The sequence below is a fragment of the Lactuca sativa genome, chromosome 2 (genome assembly GCF_002870075.4).
Source record: "Lactuca sativa cultivar Salinas chromosome 2, Lsat_Salinas_v11, whole genome shotgun sequence".
Lineage (NCBI taxonomy): Eukaryota > Viridiplantae > Streptophyta > Magnoliopsida > Asterales > Asteraceae > Lactuca > Lactuca sativa.
In genome coordinates this window covers 46,017,860-46,030,184 of record NC_056624.2, presented here as the reverse complement: position 1 = coordinate 46,030,184, position 12,325 = coordinate 46,017,860, and positions in this window count along the sequence as shown.

The following is a 12,325-nucleotide window of genomic DNA, read 5'->3' as shown; positions in this document are numbered from 1 at the left end:
ACAGGCTCATCATCATCATCGTCACTCTGTACATGATAAGAACTAAAATACGTGGAATCAAATTCCAAGTCCTAATCTCCTAGAACAGGGGTGGTTTCTATGGATGGAGTAGGAGATAAGGGTTTGGTAGTGGATGGAGGTTCGTTTTTTATAGGTGGTTTGGTTGTACTAGGTGGAGTGGGAGCGGTAGAATGAACTCCTGTGGTAGTAGTAGTGGTAGTAGTGTCTATGAATATGGGAGTGGGGATGGGAATTGTAGTGAATTGTTGAGTGGTTGAAATGGGAAATATTGGAGGGATGGATACTGGGATGGTTACAGGTGGAGTTGAATGAGGGTGGGAGCGAACTGGAATTTCTGGGGTAGGGGAGCGAGGCGGAGTATCACCTTGACCCGAAGCCTCATCATCAAATCTTTCGCTCTCAGAATCTGAAGAAGGTGCATACCTATGTTTGGGAGGAACATACTCTGAGTCTGAATCACTGGAAGATTGGAGTATGAGCTTCCTAGCAGGCTTACTTTGTTTCTTCGGTTTAGCCTGTGATGTAGCAGCCTTGTCAAACTTTTGCTTCGTAGGGGTTTGCCCCTTGGTAGATTTGGAAACCGGTGCCTCCTTCTGAGTTTCAGTTTTCTTGCCCCTTTTTGCTGGCTTGTCAGCCTCTTCAATGGAGCAAACCGTGGCTGACGTAAGCTCCCTTGGTCCTGAAGACGGAATCTTCCTGTATTGTTGTAAAATATTACTCACTGCAGAGACACGAGTGAGCATGGTTTTAGGAACATATCCGATAAAGGAGTACTTGGAGGGATCTGTGACTATGATTTTGTTTGTGTGAAAAGTAGCGATGGAGGAGATAAGAGAATCCGCCATGATGGGAACATGAAGACGATCCATTGCCCAATTAGTGATTATTGACCAAAATCTCCCACAAGAAATCTCTGAGTGCCTGGATGAAGAGACCAAGCTTTGTACCAGTTGCTGCCAGATAATAGTCCTAAAATCCAAATCGATCCCATGGTACAGTCTGTATAGCACAATCATAAAAGACTTGCTCACCCCATCTGAGTTGGCGCTTCACTCAGAGAGTCCTTTGAATAGCACAGTAAAAAGGCCATTCCATTGAGGCGGAAGGCAGGACTTCTTGAACTTGGTTATTGTGGTGAGGGTTTCAGTATACCCCATCTGATAAAACATAGAAAACAATTGACCAGTGGTGATGGATTCAGGGTTTACCAGAGATTGTTCTTGAGAAAGACCAATTAGGGCACATAAGCGGTGCTTGGAGATGGAGGTCTTCTCATTGTGGATTTCAAAGTGAATCCTTTCATGAATCTTGTCGTAGTAAGCAGTAGAGTAGACAAGAGAAAGACAGGACATTGTTACGACTTCGACTTTAGTTAGAGCTTCGACGAGAGGTGAGTATTTGAGACACTAAACGACATATAGCATGTAGGGTTCATAGATAAAAAGAGTGAGAACGATGATCAGGTTCTGTTGAGGTTTGATTGTGAGAAGTGGTTGACGAACAGAAGTCTCATGAATGGACAAAGAGTCTACCATTGTAGAAGCTTGAAGAAGATGATGAACAGTAACATGAATCGCCTTTGTTCTTTGAGAGAGTTTGGTAAGTGATAAAAGGTTAAAGAGTACCGTTCTAATTCCTTTTATACGTACAAGAAGGAGAGAGAAAAATCCGGCTGAGATCTTGGATTATTTCAAAAATAGCGCCTGACTTGACGGATGAACAGTTGGCATACCGATGATGACACAGGAAAGAGAAAGGACGGTTCCTTTTTGCACGCTAGTCCATAAAATTCGCTTTTTCAAATCGCCAAACCGATTAGATAACCACTGAGTCAGCTTTCACTTTATCCCAATCGTCACCCCAAAGTCCATTTGAATCGCCATTGCCTGTTTTGCTTTATTGAAGAGTCTTAAAAGAACCAGAGTTTGGAAAATTAAAATTTTGTGCATAAAGTGTAAATGATAAAGAAATACAACAAACTTTTTGGGATAATCTGTGATGTCTTAAAGAGGCCTAAAACAATGGATTATGGGCACGAATCACTTCCTTCAAAGTCAAGAGAGACATTAAAGTGCTTGCTTGGTTTCCCATTAAATACGATCAATAACTTGTTAAGAAGTATTGAAAGGCATCTTTTTGAAGGTTATAAAGGGTGGCTTTCTCTTCAATTCATAATTTCGATACTTGACATAAAACCAAAACTGAATGAAGTACTTGTGAGATCAATTGGACCTGTTGAAGAAGTAGGTAGGATAAATTTTATAGTGACAAAATAAAGTAAACAAATCTAAAAAAAAAAAATTAAACTGGATCTTTAGGGTAAGAAAACGCCTTGGTGTTAGACAAATTCATAAAGATCACTCAAAAGTAAAAAGAGATTTCATTAGGTAACAAGTAAGACCTTGAATATGAGAATTCACTGTCAATTCATTAGTGGTGTTGAATTGTGGGTTTCACTTAGTACATAGTGGCATGAAACTAAGATCATGAACGCAGATTTTGTATAACCATAAACCTTAGTGGTTAATACTGAGAGTCTCAGGGGTTATATTTGTGAAACGAAGTATAATGGAGAAAAATGATAGAGATGGTAAAAGAAGAGAATGTACCTCTGCTCTAAAGAAAAAGAATGACCAAGCAGAAAACTCTAAACTCAATGTGAGTAGAGTAAGGTAGCTCATGATTAGAGTGAATATTGCAACCTGGATTGGGAAAACATGATTTCTATATATCATGTTATTAAGGCTTCTCTCAAAATCTTTCGAGGCTTTAGTCAACATACAACATCATGCTTCTAGGGACTCCTAACTAATAAAAAAAAATTTCCTGCCTTAGCTTCGCCATCGAGAATCACACTTATAAAAAAAACTTTAGATAAAAAAAATAAAATAAAAAAATAAAAAATATTTTTGTATTTTGTGAGAATTGACGAAGTGAAAGATAGAGAAAAATATTTTTGGATTTTATGAATATAAAAGAAGTATTTAAAAAGGTGTACAAAGGAGTACAGTCAAAATGCCTTGATAAGAAAAGGAAGCGAACGAGTTCAGAAGGACCGAACCCGAAATAGGCCGAACGTACGTTCGCTTCATTTAGGTTCATGGTCGAACTTCTCCCGAAATAGACCGAACACAAAATAGACCGAACGTTCGGTTCATTTCGGTTCTCTCTATTTCGCCTCTTACCTTTATTGAAGCGAAGGAGATTTTGGTACGGATTCGGCTTCCATCATTCTTAGGCATTGTAGAATTTTATTGAAGCTCGCTTCAGGTAAAGCCTTAGTGAATATATCTGCCAGTTGATCGGTTCTCCTGATGAAGTGAACTTGTACGTTACCATCTTCGACGTGATCCTTGATAAAGTGGTACCTCACTGCTATATGTTTAGTCTTTGAGTGTTGCACTGGGTTGTGACAAATCGTAATTGCGCTTTCAGAGTCGCAATATAGTGGGATTTTCTTCAAGTTTAGCCCGTAATCCCTAAGCTGACTTTGTATCCATACGACTTGAGATGTGCATGATGCTGCAACAATGTATTCAGCTTCTGCAGTGGAGAGAGAAACACAAGTTTGTTTCTTCGATTGCCATGTAACCAATTTGCCATCTAGAAATTGGCATCCTCCAGTGGTGTTTTTAAGATCTAATCGACAACCACCTAAGTCAGCATCTGAGAATGCTTGAACAAAGAATCATGAGTTAGCTGGATACCACAGACCGAGAGAGGAGGTTCTCTTCAGATAGCGAAAGATGTTTTTCATGGCTTGCAGACGAGGTTCATGTGGGTTAGCTTGAAATCTTGCACAGTAACAGACTGAAAACATGATGTCAGGTCTACTAGCTGTGAGATATATCAGAGACCCAATCACTTGACGATAGAGCGTCATATCAACAGCTGGTTTCTCCAATGAGGGAGTAAGCTTTGTCCCAAAGGCAATAGGTACTTTCACTTTGGAGTCTCCTATCATCCCAAACTTGGCCAATAGTGTCTTGGTGTATGCTTTCTGATTAATAAAAATGCCTTCAGGTCCCTGTCTAATGTTTAATCCAAGGTAAAAGTTAATTGGACCCATTGAGCTCATCTCAAATTTAGTTTCCATCAACTTCCTGAATTCAGCTCTTAAGCTAGGATTCGTGGAGCCAAAGATGATGTCATCAACATAAATTTGGACTATCAGAAGGTGGTTACCTTCTCTCTTGCGAAAGAAGGTTGGGTTAACCGAACCTTGTTTGAATGTAGACATTTTTAAGAATCGAGTTAGAGTTTCATACCATGCTCTAGGAGCCTGTTTTAGGCCATATACTGCTTTGTCAAGGACATAACAATGATCTGGATACTTCTCGTTCATGAAGCCTAGCGGTTGCTCAATATACACAGTTGCTTCAAGTTCTCCGTTGAGAAAGGCACATTTGACATCCATCTGATAGACTTCAAAGTTCTTGTGTGCAACATAGGCATGAAAGATACGAACATACTCTAATCTTGAAACAGGAGCGAAGGTCTCTTCATAATCAATGCCTTCTTCCTGACAGTAGCCTTTGAGAACCAACCGTGCTTTGTTGCCAATGACATTTCCCTCCTTATCCATCTTGTTTCTGAATACCCATTTGAGACCGACAACCGAGGCATCCTTTAAAGTTGGAATAAGCCGCCATACTTTGTTTCTTTCAAACTCATTTAACTCATCTTGCATCGCTTGAACCTAGTCAAAATGATCAAGAGCAGAATTAACGGTCTTCGGTTCAACTTTGGAAACAAATGAGTTGAACATGCAAAACTCTACTTGTGAAAAGAGTATAGCTTGTTTCGCTTTGATTTGGGATCGAGTTAACACCTTTTCTGAAGATTCCCAAATAATTTGACTTTAAGGGTGATCTTTGGTCCATTTGATAAGCGGTGGGTAATTTGGATCACAATTGGGATCCAATTCAGCGTTAAGTTCTTCTTCCAATTCTGACAGTATGTCATCATTGACGATAGTGTTCTCCCCCTCGAAGGATGACGCCTGTTCAGTACTTGGATTGGTATCACCTCCTCCGATAGGATTCTCAGAAGAACTTGAAGAATGTGACGATAAGCTCTCCCCCTGGAACAATGAACCTTGATCATGATGAAGAGATGGACCCTCCCACTGGACATTAGGACGGTCATTCGAAGGTTCGCTTGCCTCTGGCCTTTCAATTTCTTTGGGTTGATCATCAGCCATCTTTTGAGCAGCATCATCGATCATTTGTTTTAGATCATCAACTTTGTTGTCTTTTACCGTTGATTCAGAATCAATCGCTTTTTGAGGCTCATCAAAAAGAAGCAAATATTGCTCGAAAAGATTTGAAATAGATGTTGGATTAATGTCTAAGTCCAGAACTATAATTGGTAAGACTTGACCCGACCCGACATGGTCCATTTAGGTTGCATGGCATCATGCATTTGGATATACTATAATGAGAGAAATAAGACACTTATGGTTATTAATATATTATAAGTTCCTTGTATATTAATAATAAGAATAATAAGATTATTTAATTAGTATTGATCAACAATTAACTAAGTGATAAAAAGAAGACTAATTAAATATATGGGTTGATTGTGCAAATCATCCATACTTATATAGTGGGCTAATACTCCATGGATTATCTAGTTGGGCTAAAACCCATATGATGCTCCATGGATGCTCCATGGTGTATTTGTACCCATGGATCATGGAAATGAAAGGCCATGACAATTAGGGTTTACATGGTGTAACCCTAACTATATATGCTTCTTATTCTTGACCAAAATCGGCCACTAGTGTGTGTAAAAGAAGGGCTAGCCGATTTTATGAGTTGTGAATTTCTCTCAAGTTATTCCAATTGTATTTGGCGTTGTGTGAACCATTTGAGGTGTCACAGTTGAGGCACTAGGCACTCAAGCCTCTTGAAGACTTTCTACATCAAAGAGGTATGTATTCTATCTTGTTATATTCATTGTTTTGTATGCTAGATTACGATAATATTTTGGATGTTCATATTTGCATGTATAATAGAGAAAACATAGATCCAAGGTATTTAGGGTTGCATGTACACTTAGGAGTCTTAGAATGCTCAAAACCCAACAGTGGTATCAGAGCTAGGTTTGTTTTCTTGTTATACTTGCAAAAGGAGCTGAAAAATCGAGTTTTGATGTTGTCTGCCCAGCAGACTCGCCGAGTCCATGAATGGAATCGCCGAGTCCAAGGCAAAATGCATCCAACTCGCCGAGTTGGTTCGTGCACTCGACGAGTTGGACCCACAGACAACATAAATTCGACTTTTTTGGCTAGAATTGGACTAGGAACATTAACTTAAGATGTTTTTGGACTTATAAACTTGTTTTTGATGTGGTAATGTTCATGCTAATCCAATTTCAAAGATAATTGTTAATAGATTCATGTTTTGTATTAGTTTAAGGTTTAGACTAATTACATGAAAAAGTTTGATTTGAATTATCTCCTTCTTATGAGTTGCTTAGATTAATAGAAAAGTTGAGTGAAATAGTTGTTTTCAATCCAAATTAATCTAAGAGTTGATTCTAAAATGTGTTTTTGTAACTTGTCCTCAAGTTATATGAAAAGTCACATTTAAGTTTCATAAAACTCATAAAAGTTGGCAAAGGTTACAAAATGAAGAGTCTAGTTCTAATTAAATGGTTTTATGACTCCATAACTTGTCCTCAAGTTACGGAGGACCAAGAGTCTCTTCATTAAATAATAAATAAAAAAATGTGTAACTTTAATTAATTCCATAAGTTATAAAATAAAGATAAGTTAATTCTTTTATTGGTTTAAAGTCTTCCATAAATTGTCCTCAAGTTATGGAACTTGAAGAGTTTTTGGATTAAAACTACTTTAAACACATAAGTTAAGGAGTTAATTAGTTTTGAATAGTTTCAAAACTTGCCCTCAAGTTTTGGAATTTGAAAAGTTTTCACTTATGAAAACTTTAATTGCAAGTTAGCCCTTAGAATTTTAAAAGTTAAAATTCAACCCTTATACTTTATAATATTATAAGTAAATATATATATATATATATATATATATATATATATATATATATATATATATATATTGTTTTAAATTGAAGAATAAAGTTGATAGCTGAAACAGTATACAATGAATAATGTATAATCTTATGGCGATAAATAAAAGGTGTTTTATTTATATTCATAAGTTCTGAGACCATATTGGATTCGATTATTATTGTGTTTCATTTTGCATGTTTTGACTTCCAGAATAAACTAGGTCATTGTTTTGGATGACTAAGTTATTCAAACCATCCACAGTCAGTCATATGTTGGAAGTAGATATGAATTAAGACTGTCATGGGTTAGCTTGTAGAGGTCTAAGGTGTTGGACAAAGGGCTACAACACTCATGAGTGCTCATAAGTTCTGAGTATTGGATTCAACTCGTGCTCATTGGAATCACTTCGTGGATTTTATCACAAGTGATCATGAGACGATAATATCTTATATTCTTCAAACCTAGATATATGAGTTGTTACTATGAGTTGATAGTACATTGATTGCACGAAAACGCACTGGTAACTCGATGTTATAAAACTTGTCTTTGTGTATGATTCAACAAGTAGTAGAACAAGCCATATGAGTCGAAGTTTATCCATTCCTTTTACCTTCGGGATAAAAGCGATATCTGTAGGCCCCTCGATGATTTGATGATGACACATTGAAGTGCTCGGCTGGGCCAAGACTGATTTGATTTGTTCAATTAGTCAGTCGTCATAAATCAGAATTCGGGAAACAACAGATGGACAGAGAGAATGATTTATGTCTCAGTGCATATGATATCTAGAATGGAGGAATATATGATCCCTTATCTAATGGATAAGTCATTGACAAAGGTCTGAGTTCATCTACAAGGTCAGAGTTCGACAGAAGCTTTTGAGAGCTATGATTGTCGGTCGGTTCTTAAAGTCATTCGCAATAATAGTTTTAGACTTATCCAAGTGGGAGACTGTTTGATTAATGTCTAAGTCCAGAACTATGATTGGTAAGACTTGACCTGACCCAACATGGTCTATTTAGGTTGCATGGCATCATGCATTTGGATAGACTATAATGAGAGAAATAAGGCACTTATGGTTATTAATATATTATAAGTTCTAGTATATTAATAATAAGAATAATAAGATTATTTAATTAGTATTGATCAAGAATTAATTTAGGATTAATTAAGTGATAAAAAGAAGACTAATTAAATATATGGGTTGATTGTGCAAATCATCCATACTTATATAGTGGGATAATGCTCCATGGATTATCTAGTTGGGCTAAAATCCATATGATGCTCCATGGATGCTCCATGGTGTATTTGTACCCATGGATCATGGAAATGAAAGGCCATGACAATTAGGGTTTACATGGTGTAACCCTAACTATATATGCTTCTTATTCTTGACCAAAATCGGCCACTAGTGTGTGTAAAAGAAGGGCTAGCCGATTTCATGAGTTGTGGATTTCTCTCAAGTTATTCCAAGTGTATTTGGTGTTGTGTGAACCATTTGAGGTGTCACACTTGAGGCACTAGGCACTCAAGCTTCATGAAGACTTTCTACATCAAAGAGGTATGTATTCTATCTTGTTATATTCATTGTTTTATATGCTGGATTAGGATAATACCTTGGATGTTCATATTTGCATGTATAATAGAGAAAACATAGTTCTAAGGTATTTAGGGTTGCATGTACACTTAGGAGTGTTAGAATGCTCAAAACCCAACAATAGAGGTAGTACCTTGACCATTCTTTGGAAAGATTTCTTGCGTTGCTCCTTCTATTGATTTAATCTTCTTAACATAACTATCATTAAAGGTGACATAGTATGTTTCTTCAATCTTATTTGAGCGCTTATTGAGAACTCTATACGCCTTAGAATTCAGGGAGTAACATAAGAATATTCCTTCATCAGCCTTAGCATCAAACTTATTTCGATTCTCTCTGGAGTTGAAGATGAAGCATCTTGAACTGAACACATGAAAGAATTTCACATTCGTTTTACGATTATTCAAAATCTCGTAAGGAGTAATGGAGAATCGGTTGTTCAAATACGATCTGTTCTGAGTATAACAAGCAGCAGCAATCGCATCAGCCCAGAAATACAAAGGCAAGGACGCAAAGCATAGCATTGTTCGAGCTACTTCACACAGAGATCGGTTTCTTCTTTCAACGATACCATTTTGCTGTGGAATGTATGGGGCTGAGAAATTGTGAGTCATTCCCTTTTCAACAAGAAAATCGTCAAAATCTTTGTTCTTGAATTCCAAGCCATTGTCGCTTCTCACGTTACGAACGACTTTCCTTAGTTGAGTCTCTATCTGTTTTACGAAGATCTTAAGATTTGGAGTACCTTCAGACTTTTTCTTCAAGAAGAATACCCATGTAAATCGAGAGAAGTCGTCCACTATTACCAGAATGTACTTTTTTTCACCAATGCTTTCGATGGACGAGGGTCCATACAGGTCAATATGTAACAGCTCCAATGGTTCTATCACTTTTGTATTGATAATAGAAGGATGACTTTTCCTGTTTTGCTTTCCCATTTCATAGGCAGCACAGAGATGTTCTTTATCAAATTTTAGAATTGGAAGACCTCGAACATGATCACCTAAAACCAGTTTGTTGATATCCTTGAAATTTTGATGAGAAAGTCTTCGATGCCATAACCAACTTTCGTCTGAGTGAGCCTTCGTAAGTAAGCAAACTGCTGGTTTACCTCGAATTGGGTTGAGGTTCAAAGGATACATTTCGCCCTTTCGCTTTGACTTCAGCAGAACGTTGTTGGAATTCTTCTCGACAATCTCTGATCCTTCATCATCAAATGATACCTTCAATCCAGTGCCAACTACCAGCTGTGAGATGCTGATAAGGTTGTGTTGGAGCCCTTCAACATACGCCACTTTTCTTATAGAGAAATCGCCATTAGTGATCATTCCATAGCCTTTGATAGTACCAAATGAGTTGTTTTCGTACTTCACAATACCACCATCCTTGACAGACCAAAACTCCCTTAGTTCTTCCTTCGTCCCAGTCATGTGACGCGAGCAGCCACTATCAATGTACCATTCTTCGTCAAACTGCTCATCACGTATAACCTGCAAAATATTAAGCAGATTTAGGAAACCAAAGTTTCTTGGGTCCTTGTGAGCCTTTTACAGGACAGGGAAATGTAATAGAAATATTAACCAACTAAGTGCGTTTAATTAAAGTTGTTTCATCTTTTCTTTTTATGGTGAAAACTTTAATCTTTCTTGGTTTAGTAGGATTAGGATTTGTGGTGTTGACGTCTGCATTCTTTTGGATCTCTTTTGGAAGTCTGTTATCTTTTGGAAAGAGTTTTCCTTGTCCCTTTAAATCAACCGAAGGACGAGAATTGGGATGTGAAGTGTTGGGTTCAGAAGTGGCATTGGATCTTTTGTGTGTCTGATTGGACTTGTAGGGATGGGGACCGAAACTGGCCTTTCGGTTGTTATTGGGTGGAGAGCCGAGACCGCTCTTTCGGTTGATATTGCTTTGAGGACCAAAACTCTCCTTTTGGTTCCTTTTGGTCGAGGGACCGAAACTCTCCTTCCGGTTCCTTTCGGTCGAGGGCCCGAAACCATCCTTTCGGTTCCTTTCAGTTGAGGGACCGAAACTACCCTTTCGGTTCCTTGATTCTTCTTGAGATTTGTGCTTCCTCTCGATCCTTATAAAATGAGGATTTTGTGATCTCCAAAACTGTTTTCTTTCCGAGAGATTCTTCTTATATCTCAGATTTTGTTGGTGCCTTCGATCAGCTACCTGCTTTGGATTTCTGTGGATGTTAGCCTTTTTCTTTGAAGTAGGAGCATAGTTGTCATTCCTTGTTGATGATGTTTCACTAGTGGTTTGCGAAGGATAGCTCAATGAGGTTTTGGTTCCACTTGTGCTTGGCACATCATATCTTGCAGGATCATTTAGTGGTTCGGGTATATATCTACCTTTCACTCTCCACGAAGTCTTCTGAGATAGGCCCTTTGTTTCATCAGCGTTGTCTATTGGTGCTGACCAGAAGAACTCGTCACATCTGGCAGTGTTATCTTCTTCCACCATAGCTGTCAATTCTGCAGTTTGTTGTGGAGTGACACCAGGGTCCGTGTAGACTTGATTTGGAGTGGTTTGTACCTTTTAGTACACAGCAACCTTTGCTTTAAGAGTTTTGGTCTTGTCTGTTGATGATCGAGCGAACTCAACAAAATTTCAGAAATCAAATTTTCACGTGTTTCGGGTTCGCTCTTGACAAATTCAGAACTGTCCACCAAATCTTCTACAAAGATTTCACTCAGATCATCATCCTCATTATGTTCAGATGCATTTTCTACATCAATTTTATTTTCTGAACTTAATTTGGTATTCAAAGAGTCAAATTTCTGTACAGTTTCGGTTCTTAATTTCAATCTATCATTCTCGTCTAACAGATTTTTAAGCATGTCCTTGTGGTCTTTGGACTTAATGTAGGATTCAATTTTGTCCAGACCTATTTTATATGCAGGAGAGACCCCGTCAGAAGATACAACGCTTTCACAGTTGTAGGCTTCAGCATCGATTTCATCCTCCTTTAACTCAAGGAAGGGTAAAATCATGTGATGTATCTTCTTTCCTATTTCACAATCAAGATGCAACTGAGTGATGTTAAAATAAAGTCTTTTAGCAATCAAACAAAACATATTTCGTTGTTTAAGAAGTTTAAGATTGTCTCTTTGCAAATAAATCAAATCATCCTTAGACCTAATCAACTCTTTCTCCTTCTGCTCTATCGACATCCTCCTTTCCTCACTCTTCGACGATATCATGCTGGTTTGATCAGTTAGGTTAGAATTTGTGATGCCGGTTTGGGAGAGACTGCTAATTATGCTTGAAAATTTAGATTTTAAGTTATTTAATTCCTTTTCATAGTTAGTAACATGTATATTTAGGGAAGTAAGAATATTTTGTACCTTCTTGATCAACTCATCACATTCGTTGATCTGTGCACTGACAGGTTTAGCAGCAAAACACCTATCCTCTCGCTCCTTATCGACTTCTATTCCCCCGTCGGTTGTATATCATCTCATCTGAGACACACCTTTGGTCACCACAAAGCACCTTCTTGTTACAGGTTCTTTTTTCGCCAACATTGCTTTCCCATGAGTGGGCTTTCTGACTTCTTCATCCTCTGAATTTTTGGAACATACTTCCACACCACCAAATTCATCACAGTTGTCTGTATCCTGCACAATTAACGCATTCATAGTAGTATTGTTAGCAGCAGACTTTCTTTTC